General features: G+C 42.6%; 1 protein-coding gene across 1 annotated transcript in view; it reads right to left on the minus strand.

The window, feature by feature from the left end:
- COX10 (cytochrome c oxidase assembly factor heme A:farnesyltransferase COX10) overlaps positions 1 to 13,574 on the minus strand; it is a 103,170-nt gene that overhangs the window by 76,951 nt on the left and 12,645 nt on the right. The window lies entirely within an intron of this gene.

Here is a 13,574-nt window from a genome sequence, read left to right on the forward strand (position 1 = left end):
TGGGAATAGATAAATGCAGTCTGGAATTTTTATTGTCTTTGAAGGTGGTGATGTTAAAAAGACTTGAATTTCACAAAGAAGAGCTGTACGCTACATTATCACAATTAATGGCACTCTCTGAAATACGACGACTGTCGAACACAGAAGTACAGTCACACACAACTAGCGGGCATTTATAAAGATGTATTTGATGAAGCTGCTCAGGAAACACAGAAGAAAATGTATCTTCTGCTTTGGAGATGCAAATCTGAAGCCAGCAGAAGTATACAGTGGCTAGGTCGTGGGTAACTGATTTGAGGGTTTCTTTGGAAGTTACAGGCGGTGACAACCACAGGTGGCAATGCCTACCTCCAGCGAAGCACCAGGACAAGCAGACACCCATCCGCGCAGAGAATGGCTCAGGGAAATACTCTGCAATTGTGGCCCCTATGGGGGAGCCTTCTTGGAAACAGGGGTGAGACAGCAAGGGGGAAACTTCTGCTGTGGCTGCCTGAAGCAGGGTTTAAATCTGATAGTCTCATCAGCATCAGAAAATTAAACAGAGAAGAGGGAGAAACCCTACTTTTAGATGTGTCCAACCATTTCTACTCATAGTTCTGCTCCAGATCCCAGTGAAACAGGGCAGATCTTGCAGGAGCATCCCCAAGCACCACTACTTCACGTTCCCTAGCAGTGCAAAGAGCTATTTGTGATAAATACGTTTCATTCCAAAGCAGTTAAGAACGCTGCTGTTTCCTTTATCCTCTCTTTGGGACAAATACTTAAAATCAACCTTACCTTTGCTTTTTAACCACAAAAGCGGCAGACGTACAACCTGTACCACAAGAGGCAAAAAACCACCCAAGCACTTGCAATGAAATCCAGACTTAAAACAAAAGATTACATCTCCAAGCACAAAAGGTTAGCAATAACAGCAGCAGAAGCAAAGCAGCTTTTTGAGGTCAACTGAAACCAAAGAGTGGGGTTTGGGGTAAGAAAGCAATTTACTGCGCAGCTTCTTTAAGTTTCAGTGGAAGCTTTGTTTAAAACTTCATGCCCAGCTGTGTCTCAATATCGCTCAATTTGTAATGAAAATGAAGCTAGAAAATTAACGCAGCAAATCCCAAAGATGCAAAAGAAATGAGCACCAGCACCAAAGCCTTTACCATCCAAACCTCCTGCAGCAAGGAGTCCTGCAGTTCAACTGCACTCTGGGTGAAGGACAGGCTCCTTTTGTCCTTTTTAACCAGCTTTTTGCTAAAAGATGACATTCTTTCAAGAGACAGTAAATAAGTGTTTCCTAATCTCCTCCTCCCTGCCACTTGTGCTTTTACACACCTTCACCACTCTCCGCCTCACTGCCGCCTTGATCCTATTCAGAAATCAATTACGGCATCGTATTAATACCATCGATTTATTCTTACACAATGCTGGCACAAAGACAGCTCTCAGAGTCCAGGTTGAGTAGTTTCTAGTTAGCACCAGAGCTACAGAACTACAGCTGCAGGATGACTTGAAGAAAGTTTGTGTTTTATAGGTTATCCTTTTTCCCTAACTCCAGCAGTACTTCTAATAAAATATTTAAACTCTTCCTACAAAAGCTGCCCTGCTTATAAGCATCTGCATCACCTCTTGGCCCCACTTCAAAAGAAACTTTAGAAACACCCGAATCAGGAGGGAGTTAAAGACAATCATCGTCTTCCAGAGGAGGCACGAATGATTTCCACCAGGAGTGGTCCTCGCTCTGCAGACTTTAATCAAGGACGAAGAATGTGAGCCCAACGCAGGGGCTGAGTTTAAAATTCCCCTGTTCTGGCTGAAGCTCCGCCAGACGATATTCTGCATTTGTTCCTTCCAGACACCACCCTGCTACTTATCCACAAGCTAGCAGGAACATTCCTCGGAGTGAGAAAAACTCCACCGACCCTGAGCGGAGACAGGCAGGATTAGGCAGGCTGTCCTCTGCCCCACGTGCTTCCGATGCCGGGAAGCTGCCGAAGACGATGGCAGAAACGCATCAGGAATCGAGCTGTAAGTGGCACAAGCAGCAAGTTAACCAGGGCAGAGACCATAACTTCATCCCAGCTTTATTTCCTATTACCAGTTCGGTTGCCTCTCTGTCTAAGACCATTTCAGACAAACATTTTTATAAAGAATGCCCTTCAAAGATAATATTTTGGTTTTATTGCTCTTTAATAAACACAAGACATGCTAAGTCTTAATGCATCCTGTAAAAGATTATTATTTTTAAAAGCATCTAATTTCAGAACATAAAAATGAGTTTGAAGCTGCATCTACTCAGCTTGCTTTCAAATGCCATCACCTTTATGATGCTCTCTGAAGTTAAAACGGATTGTCATGTCTCCGTTACGAGCATCAACATAAATCTCGACCGTAATAAGAAACAAGTCTTAAAAGGAGGATTACAGGGACAGATTTTCATCTTCTAGAAGTCTGTTTTACTTCAAAAATTTACATAATCTATACAGATCCTGACAGAGTTAGCCTTTACAGTGACCTGAGAATACCAAAGCTCAGAGATTTGCAAACGTGTTTGGTTTAAAGTCAAAGCTTGTATTATTAAGCTGCTACAACTTTTATATTTCCATGCACGTGTCCCATTTTATTTCTTGTCCAAGTTTAATGATACTTTCAACATGCCTCGTGCTTTTTAATCTGAATGATGCACCTAATGATTTTGGTATTGAAAACTAACCTCTCCTTCGGTTTCCATACAGATGTCATAAAACCCAGAAGAAATGGATTACTGCCCAGGGCTGTGGTTTACTCCTTCATTAAACAGCTTACGCTTAGAATCCTCTTAAAAAGTCACTTAGTGGTAAATGGCTATTCGACACTACAAATAAAAATGTTTTAAAGAATTTACTACAGCTTTCTATTCATACCGACGTTATAATCCCACTAGGGGTACTGCTGGCGTTTGTGGTGCAGTGGGGCTGCCCATTTCCCCGTGGAGTCGCGGGCACCAGGGAGCAATCCGGATCCGGCACCTTCCCAAGAAGCACGTCAGACACCCACCTACTTAAAGCACAACAAATTCCAAGAGAAAAAAAAAAAAATCCAACTATCAGCAATTGTGGGCGGAAAAGATCTTTCAGGATAACTGACGAACGCCCCAGGAGCTGGCAGCATCGCTATGGCACATGCCACGTCTGCTCATCCCACCATAAATCAGGCGGATGACAGACCGGAAACCTCCTGAACAGAGCAGGCACGCGTCCAGGAACCAGGCAACGCACCTTGCGAGTGCCTAGAGCGATATCCAATCCAACCTGCGCGTAGAAATATTGGGAAAAACTAGAAAGCATTTCAGAAGTAAGAATTTTAATCAGCATAAATCAACTCTCAACGACTCTCCTGTTTCTTTTAGGATGCGACATGCGTTGGGTTTTGGTAAACTCTGGGTTGACACTAGTGAACAGCCTGCTCGACAAACATGAGCTTTGACAAATCTCAGTACTTCCTTCACCCCTTCCAAGGTCCAGCGAAGTCACGTGCAGAAAGAAGATGGACAGACCTTGAGTTTGACACGCTGAATTCGGCTTGTTTCCATTCAAGATTACAACTCCTACGACGACAGCTACCTTCCTTGATTCCTACAGACCTCCTTTCAGCCTTCCCTCTGTGCTCCCCTGAAAAGCTGAAGGAGGTGACTCAGAGAAATGGGTTTGGTTTCGTAAAGGCACACACATAAACTTTCCTGCTCTGTAGCTTCCCAGACTGCAGACTCTGCGGGACACACAGCCTTGTCTTAACCTCCAACACCACTTAACTCTCAAGACACTGTTGCAATAAAATAAATAAATACAATTCTGTGCTAACACCAAGAAATTGAGAAGTAAAGATATGAATGAAGGGATCCTCTGTAAGTCGCATCCGCCCTGACCCGCAGACTCTGCTTTGGTGCCTTCAAAACTGTAAATGCCGAAGTAGTGACACCCCAGCAGATGACTGCTATTACACGACGGGGAGTTTTCACAAATGGAACCAAATCCATCTATCGGTGCCTCACTTATGTCAGAGAGAGCTTGATCATGTTCTCAGCGACCTGCTACCCTGCCAATCCCAGAAGTGCTTTTCCAACAAAGTACTGACGGAGCGTGAAGGAAAAATCAAAAGAATTATGTCACTGCGGTGTCACTGTGCCAAACTACCAGGACAGTTAAATTCCCTATAAATGCAACAAAAAAAAGGATCATTGTGACCAAGGAAAGAAGAGGGGAAATAATTAAGCACTTCATGCAACTTTATCACCAGTCTTTCTAATGCTAGTTATTGCATTGGTTACAGAGACGTTCACCCAAGCATGCACTACACATGTGTGTGTTTACACCAGACCCCTACTGAAACAGAAACGGTTGCTCTGGGCTTCCCGATATCCCCATGAAAAGAAGATTCCCTGGGACACCCACCTGCCCCCAAACCACTACCAGGCTTTGGAAAGGTTTTACTGCAAAATCTCGCAGCTTTGGGAAAAAAATGAGTCAAGAGCAATGTTAAGATAATGTAAGTTAACATCTTGCAACCCATCTAAACAAGAACATTACAAGTGCTTGCTCCAGCCCTACGTGCCTTTGCCAATGCTACCAGGCAGCGTTCTGCTCCTGGGCTTTGCAAAGCGCCTGGTGTAACGTGGCAAAGCAGAGTAAGTCTTGGTACAAACAGCAGCAGCAGTCATGCAGAATTAAAGAGAGGGGACTTTCAGTGTTTTACTGCACATAAATCAAATCCAACACTATGAAGACACAGAAGAATCTGAATTCCTGGCATTTACATAATATTTCTCAACAATAGAAACTGAAAGGGAAAACCCAAGGATCATTCAATAGGAAAGGGACTGTTAGAATGCTCTGGGTTTGTGTTTCAGTGAGCTATTCCCTACAGAAATGGTACTGGGAGGCTGCATCAGGGAACCAGGAAACACTTTTCCTTAACCCTTGCGAGTCAAACTTCACGGTGTGCTCGGAGTTTTTCGTGGAGCGCAGCACCACCGTACTGGATTGCCACCGTTGTCAGCAGCCTGACTCAAGGCAAAAAGAAAAGAACACACTTTACGTCACAAAAAGATGACGACACTTCAGTAATTATCTGATCGGGTTAGAATTTAATATTTGCATTACTAAAGAAACTTATCGATTTGGAAAATGTCAAAACCTCTTTAAATACTGACAAATAATATTGACTAATTATTTCCACTTTTCCTTTTCTAAGCTTAGAAAGGCAATAATACCGCTATGGATCAAAAAGCCAGATAAATCTTATTAAGTACTACGTTTCCCCTTTTGTCTACTTCTCTCTCCACATTCCATCATTTTGGTCCTTTGAAATTCCTTTGTTCTGCCTGTGATCAGGGTTTCCAGGGGAAATCTGGCACTGGATCTAAAGGGAACCCCGCACCACTGAAGTACTCCTGACAATTAATCATTTGGTAAATCATTTCTTTCCCCCTACCTCACTTGCCTCCAGGATTTTCAGGGAACATTTCAGTACGGCGCTAACGAGACAAAGCCTCCCGAAGCACCATGATGCGGGCTACCTCGAGGGTTCATTCATGCGCCGAAGTTAAGCGGTGCCTGCAGAAACCACCCAGACGTTCCCGTCTGTCAGGCTGGCGTTCCAGAATAAGGACGGGATTTGTCTTTAGAGCCACTCTCAGACTGCACACATCACCAAAAAGTATCCGTACGGAAGAGCTGCTTCAGATGGGGACAAGAAAAACAAAAAGGGCAGGGTGGCTTCCCCACGTGTGTCCTGGTGGCGTGGAAGACGCCAATGTCCCCTCAACCACATCTTCTTAATTCATTCACCTGCCCGCTGCCCCGTGCTTGTCTCGGGCACGAGCTGCTCACCGGTGAATGCGAGCAGGGAGAGAAGGTGAGCACCCAGCACTTACATGTTAACTAAATAAGTTCGTCCCACTGCTTGTTATTTTGCATTCCTACTTATTCTGTGCTCTCTTTATCAAATCCGGAAGCACAGCAATCTGGAAGAAAAGGGACATGGCATTAAAAACAGCTTCATACCCACTCCTTATGCTTTGTTTGTTTTTTTTCTTTTTTTTTTTTTTAATATATGAAATGTAACACAAGGAAAAGAACCTAAATAAAACATTTTCATCTAAACTTTGCTAAAATCCGAAGCTTTATGCTAATGCATGAATGCCACAGAGGGAGGCAAAGTAGTAAAAAACGATGTTGTTTTATTTATTTTCATTGCCTTTGTTGAAGATTATGCTTTGCTACAGGGGTCTAAGTGTCCCCTCTCGCCAGGGCCATGGGAAGCCATCCAGTTTCTTTCAAAGCCTCTTCATGTGCAATAGTCACGCAATATGCATGCAAGGAGAGAGAATTTCTTCCAACAACGGTATGCATTAATTTATAACATTTTTCCAAGATCCTTTATCAAGTTTCAGTTGTAGGTCAAATAATTTATGCTTCGGAAAGATAATCTCTGCATTTAAAATTTATCGTTCCTTCAGAGGTTGGTTCTCATTAGCGCTCATCATTTTCCCTGCTCATGAAATACATCTTCACGAGCCGAGCCATTCCCACTCGATATCAAGGATTCCTGCGCGCTAACTCGATCTAACTGTTGCAATTACCGATCATCTGACGGAGCCGTAAGTTATGATCCTCGATGACCACTAATGAAGGCTGCCCAGCAGTTAAAATATCAAAGCGGCATATATCAGCACGCTTTGGAGCGCAAGATAGACTTCCAGTGTTGCTCTCCTCTTGTATTTATTGTACACTGTAAATTACATCGCAGGCTGCCTCCAACACGGACCGTCCCGCGCTGCAGTCAGACACCAGGTTTTAATAACCACTCCTGACAATCTTTTGATCGCTGGGGGGGGCAGATGAAAGGCAAGGCCGCCTGCTGCAGGCAATCTGCTCAGTCAAAACAAAGGAAACTTCAGAGAGAGACAGAGATGCATCAGGTGTTAATCTCCACCGAGCAAGGGGTGCGGGCTGATTGACTCGCTCCCCACTCCGAGCCGGGAACGGGGAGCGCCTGCAAGCGGGCTCAGTCAGGATGCGCGCAGGAAAGGAGAGGTGCTAATACCTGGGCGTGAAACGCTTTGATTTGGGAACTCAAAGCCTCAGAAAGTCATCTTAGGGTCCTTCTAAATTACTTTAAACTGGTCACTTGACTATCTGATGTTTCAAATGCGCTGTGTGGAACAAATCCTTTTTTTTTCTTTTTTTTTTTTTTTTGCATTGAGAACAAGTTCTCTTATTCAAAAAATGACAGCGTAATAATCTGCTAGAGGAAGAAGCAAAATATAAATATTCAGAGCATTTAAAAAAGTGGACAAGACAGAACACTGGAGAGATGACTTGGGAAAAATCTCCTGCATGGAGTGGAGGTGGGCTGAATGATCTAGTAGAGGTCATCTCCACTATGTTGGGTCTGAATGAGAGCGTATGAATACTGCTGGTGGCATTATAAATCCAAGTTCTCACTACATGCCCTCAGACACGTGTTTGGTAAGAAAAGTTTAGGCATGAGGAGACAATGCCAAAAAACCAGCCTTGGTTTGGGACTATAAAAAGAACAACTGCTGCTCTCTCTTTAGCGTTCAATTTCTTTGTGGGGAAATAAAGAGAAAGAGGTCTGGGGGACTGCGAGACTTCTGCCATTTCTCTTTGCTTCAGTAATCCAAGCGTCTATCACTAACCACCGTTTTCTGTGCATTACTTTAACCCTTGCTCTATTTTTTTCTATCGCTTCAATCCTTTTAAGAGATGTCTCTGTAGAGCTGTTCAGAAACCACAACAGCTCTGAAAGGAATACAACAACTAACGTCACATCACTTGAAATCATTTCTTCCAGGCGCTGAAAGCAAATAGTTTACTCAATGTCTAGTCCAAAGTGAAACATTTTAACTTCAACAGTCAAAAATCTTGCCATAAACATCTCTCAGATGGGGAAACTTTGAAGCAAGAAGTTTTGCAGAGCATCTCATCACAGTATACCTAGACTATTTACAAAGCTTTCATAAACAAATGAAGATGCAAGTGAAAAAGCCCAGTGCCGGCGAGAGCCTGCCACATACAAACCTCCCAGGTGCCTGCTCACTCACAAAAGCTGTTTCATGGGGCCAGGGAAAGAAGGGCTGAGTTAATACTTAGGAAAAAAAAAATCGGACACTGCGTCTAATTCACATAAAGTTATGACTGTTACCGCTTGACAGCCCTGAAACAAAATGTGAAGTTGATAAGCAGAAGACTCCTCTCCGTCCTGGAAGCTGGCGGCACATCTCCCACCGCCTTCCTCCTCCCCACGGCGCACGTGTTTGGGATAACTGATTCCTCATGGGCTTTTTTCTTGCCTTTAAAAATGAATTACATTTTTAACCGGCCAAGCAAGCTAAAACAGTTACAGCCCATAGATCTTGAGAGAGGAACAAGGTGTTGGACTCCATGCATTCCTTCATAACATTTTCTTCAAAATTAAAAAAAAAAAAAAAAAAACCCACCCTCAAACTTACTTTTTCCTACTCCTTTCATCCAATTATGAGATGTTAAGCAGAAAACTACAAACATACAACAGGCATCAAGTCGCTGTCTGAGCCCTGGACTACAAGTCCATCAGTGCAGCTCCTGCTGATTATGTTGTTTGGCCATCCTGGTACAAACTGTTCACCTGTTTTTGCCCATTTTCTTTCCTGAACTCCAAGTACTGTTCAATAACCCATTTTTGCAAAAACAATTGTAAGAATGTTGACTTCAGACCATCGCTCCAGCAAACCACGGCATCATCTGCAGGCAACGGAGACATGAGCAAGACTTCAAACCACTGCTGGACTTGCGAGCCTCCCAGAGCGACCGCGCTGTAGGTGCCTGAACACCTTCATCATTGGTACTCCGGAAGGCTAGCAGGACCTCCTGCTCATATTCCCTCACGAAACTTAAAGAAATTTGCAAAAAGTCTATGAAGCAAGATAAAACAAGAGTATTTCCAGTGCCAGTGGAAGGCCTTAACCAGTACAATAAGCACCTGTAATAAAAAATACTCTATCTGCTCACTGCAGTCGACTTTCTCTGGAAGGCAGTGCAATAGTCGCTTATCTAAGTAGGCTAATTATATTTTTAGCATTTGTTAGGTTGCTTTTTGAATACTGATCAATCAAGTCATTACAGAATAGCAAAATAACATCAAAGGTGAAAACCACAACTATCCCTCTGACAATGCAGAGGTGGGAGCGGATTACAAATGGGAGGAAAGGCTGCTCTATTCTGATTTTGGTCTGGGATCCATCACTGTAGTACCCAAATGACCATCACCGTTTGTGTTAATACAAAAGATCACACACAGGGTCCACAAGCTGGCAACTGAACTCAGATCCTGCATTTCACTCCGTTATTTTAGCACCGAGCCCATCCTTCCTGCCCATTAAAGCCGCACTTCTAAGGGATCGCTGCTGTCAAGAGAGGCTGTTGTTAAAAGGCGATCGCAGCCATCAGATCAGACCCCGAAGGGACAGGGATGTGAGCTGTCCTCGGATTTGTTCCCTCGTTCTGATTAACGCACTTACTACGGTTCTCATTTCTGGCTCTCCAGCCTTCGCTAAGACACTCAGTCCAGTCTGCTTCCTTTTCAAGGTGCTATCAGTCAAATCCGACCACATCGTTTTTGCTCTCAGTTACTAAATTCAAACCATTTTAAACATCCTGCTTTCATCTTTATAGCTCTCTCCCACTTTTTAACCGTGCTGCAGTTACAGAAGAATGTACTTGACATATAAAACGTGCACATGATTCTTTTAACATTTTAATGCCATGTATTGTGTTGTAAACATCTCTTCATGTTTTATCTCCTTCCCCATAAATCAGAGGCTAGTATCTTAGAAGTCTCAAAAATGACATGTTTTCTCCATAATATAAATGTAAGGCTCTACTCCTTGAAACTTGAGTCAGCTTTCAAAAATCATCAAAAAACAGAACTAGGAAACAGCAGAAGATTATCAGCTGAGTTAAAATTATTTTCTTCCCACTCCATTAGCACGACAGCATGATCATAACATGCAAACAAATATGTTAGGAGATAGGTCTTCACCAGGCTATCAGAAAACCGATGTTTTGATTATTCTTTGTTGTCACTTCGCTGGAGCGCTGCTAAAGTGAAATACCTTCCTTTGTACCCAGACCAGTGAACGATGCTGGAAGAGTCAGGAAAGTAGACATTTAAAAAATAAGTGATATGCTAGGAATAATTATTTGGTTAATTCACAATTAACATGCAGCATTTACTAGATTAAACCCCAAAACAGATTTCCATTTTCCTTACCGTAGCTGCAATTAGTAAGACTGATCTCTTATAATGAGATTTTCTGGTGCATTTGGCTGACTTAGCAGTGTTACAGTGAAAATGTGTTTCAATCTATTCCTTGGTAAATACATTAGTATTTTATTTTATTTTTTAAAATTAAAACCACTGTAAAATACTTATTCTTTTGAAAAGAAAGAACACCAATCGAAAACACCTGTCCAAAATAATTTTAAGTTACTTCAATGCTGGAAAAAGAAAAAAAGAAGAAAAAAAGGAAAGCGGTTTTAGCAGGTGGGACTGAAAAGTGGTGACATGTTGTAGTACAATACTGAAGGGCTGAAGGATATAACGCGGTGTTGCATGATGTGGAAGAGAACGAGGGACCACTGGATTAGCACGCCACTAAAATGCTAGATGAGGTGAGAAGTACAACTCTGAAGTATTGTGATACAAAGGAGTGAGGCAGAGGCAGAACTGCTGGTAGAGGACAAGAGAAACAAAACACGATCTTTTCCTGGCACCTTCCAGCAGGAATTAACTCTCGCACAGGCCACAGCATGACGCTCGATTCTCAACACTGATTCAACATTCTCAACATTCTCAACTGATTCAACATTCAACTGACTCAACATTGATTCTACAGAAACACCCGAGGATCCTCCAATATTTATATGGATCACCAGAATTCATACATTTTTCTACAGGCCTATTTCTACCAAAATGCTGTCTAACACGAATTACTGCAATTACTCTTGCAATCTGGACACAAACATTTCTGGAATGACTTTACTGTAAAACACGCACCACATTACCTGCTAATGCAAGCCCAAGTCAGGTAATTTTTATCTGTATTTTTCAGGATATTTTCAAACAACTTTTTCACTGTCATTTGTCAGAAATATATATATAAATAAAATAGTTTCTTAAAAATCATTACCCAGTTTCAGAGAATTGTCATAAAAATATATTATTTCTACTTACCACCAAAAAGCACAGCTAGAATTTATGGTTGTGAAGGGAACGTGTTTGTAAATACATGCTTTTGGTTGATAAATATCCAAACTGCACTTCTATAAACAATGGAAAAACACAGTGCTGCTAACTCCCATCCTTTCTTATTATTGCTTAAGGACAGTGAAGATGGAGTGAGAAGCTCCACTCTGGCAAATTGTTGTAACGTGCTAGCTCTTGTGGTTAGGAAAAAAGAGAAGTTTCAAGTACCACAGCAATCTGAAATCAATAGGGCAAGTGATAACTAAAAGATTATTTTAGACCAATTTCCTAAAGCAGCAAAGTATGGCTTCGTGGTCCCTCTGCCCTACTCCGTGCAGCAGTTTGGAGCAAGCCAGCCGACTTCACCCCACGTTGACAGCGCTGACCCGGCCCCCGCTCCCTCCGGATTGTTGTGATGCGGTCGAGAGACAGAAAAAACAAAAGAAGCCACAGAATTTGAACGTTTAGAAGTTTGTAACCACACTTCTCGAATATTACGGAATCTCTATTACATTTTCACAGGATCAAGTTCTTCACATCCTGTCCTAAATCACGGGGAGGAATCTGACACGATCAACGCCTTACCTTCCCACGGTATATTTGAGGGCTGTAAATTGCGAACGCAGATTTGTCAGGGAAATGAGGGGTGGGAAAGACGAGTTGCCCTTAAAGATGCACAGATTTATAGCAATATGGGAAGCGGAAAGACGGTTATCATATAAAAAGGTCCTTGAGGGCCAGCAAGGAGCACCAAGGGAAACATGAGTCATGAGCTGCCAGGGAAGAGGATGTGCGCTGGGAGCAATGGACAGAGCGAAGTAGCAATAAAAGGAAGTTCCAAGTCAAATGTGCTCCTTCCCAAAGGTCAAGACAGATACCCGAGCTTACAGTATTTATTGAAAATTAAATTCCCAGCCAATTCAGACACAAACAGCACCAATAGCAACATCAGAAAACGGATAATCATCGACTGAAAGGGTCTATTGATAAACAAGGTCATAAACCACAGCTGTTTGCTTTTGCTTTGTTACCAACTCTGCTTTATTTTCCTTAATAAGAATAGTTGCCTTGAAGGTCTGCCTATACAGGCGAGTAACAAACTAAAGAAGAATGAGAGTGCAAATTTAAAGCACTCAGCCCTGCTTGTGCAAAAGAGTTTTACACTTCAAGAGGCTGCAGTAAGCCTCTCTTTAAGGGCACAGTAACAGCTGTTCCTATGGTGAGATAGCAGCGAATAAATCGTGAACTATGAACCCAAACACACGGTTACTGCACTCTTAACTTTCCTTTCCCTTCTCAGCAAGCCTCAAAAGCACCAAACTCCAAATTGTGGTGCAGGATTCCTGGTACCCCCGAGTGTCTCAAGAGTTTAAAAAACACCAGTTTAAAAAGCAGCTCCCAGGAGTTAAAAAGGCACTTGCTTTTGAGACAAAACACAACATCACGCAACGCATAGAAGCTGAAGACAAAGAAAACCAGTTATTTGTGCATGAATATCACCTCGAGGAAGATATATCAGAATCTCAAGACAGACACGTTACACAAGAGTCTCTGAACAAGAAATAATTAATTCTCTTTTGAGTCTAGTAGTACCCATGTCAAAACGGAAGGCAAATATGACAGTAAATACTTAAAAGCATTGACAGGTCATGAAACAAATTCTTAAATATTAAAAAAACAGTAGATAGAGAGAAAAAAGCATCTCTCTGAAATTATATCAAAGCCAAGAAAGCTCCACCTTTTGGTGCTCCTCCAGTTACAAAGCTCCTCCTCCAGTTACAACGGCTTCTTTATCCAGACCTTCTTTTGTAGAAAAATACGTGCAAATGTATACTTTTTTTTTCAAGGCTAAGTGTTTTCACCTAAATATTTCCATGGAATTCACAAAAATGCAGCATTCTTTCTATTTTACAAAGAAAAAAGACACCAAGTTAGCTGCTGAGCCCAAGTCCAAGCTCAGTGAAAACAAGCAGCACCGCCTGCGCTCACATGAGCCTGAACAAGGTGTGCTTCTGGGTGCAATCCCAAAGAGCACATCAGGTGCCGGCAACTGAGCTGTTAAGAGGCTTAAGCACAGAGAGCCTGACCCAATCAAGGTGTCTCCAGGATGCAGATCACAGCAGAGCTCCATGACCTGCTCCATCAGCAGTGTTCCAGGACTCAGGCCCCCACTGCCCAGGTGACTGCAGAAACCCCAACGTGCTATCAAAGGCACTGCCACTTGTTTCAGTTCGTATTTACAGCTTAAAGTGACTGTGGCTACCACGCTTTGTAAGTCCATTCCACCCTGCACGTTACCTGCTCAC

This window comes from Anser cygnoides, chromosome 19 (genome assembly GCF_040182565.1).
Source record: "Anser cygnoides isolate HZ-2024a breed goose chromosome 19, Taihu_goose_T2T_genome, whole genome shotgun sequence".
Lineage (NCBI taxonomy): Eukaryota > Metazoa > Chordata > Aves > Anseriformes > Anatidae > Anser > Anser cygnoides.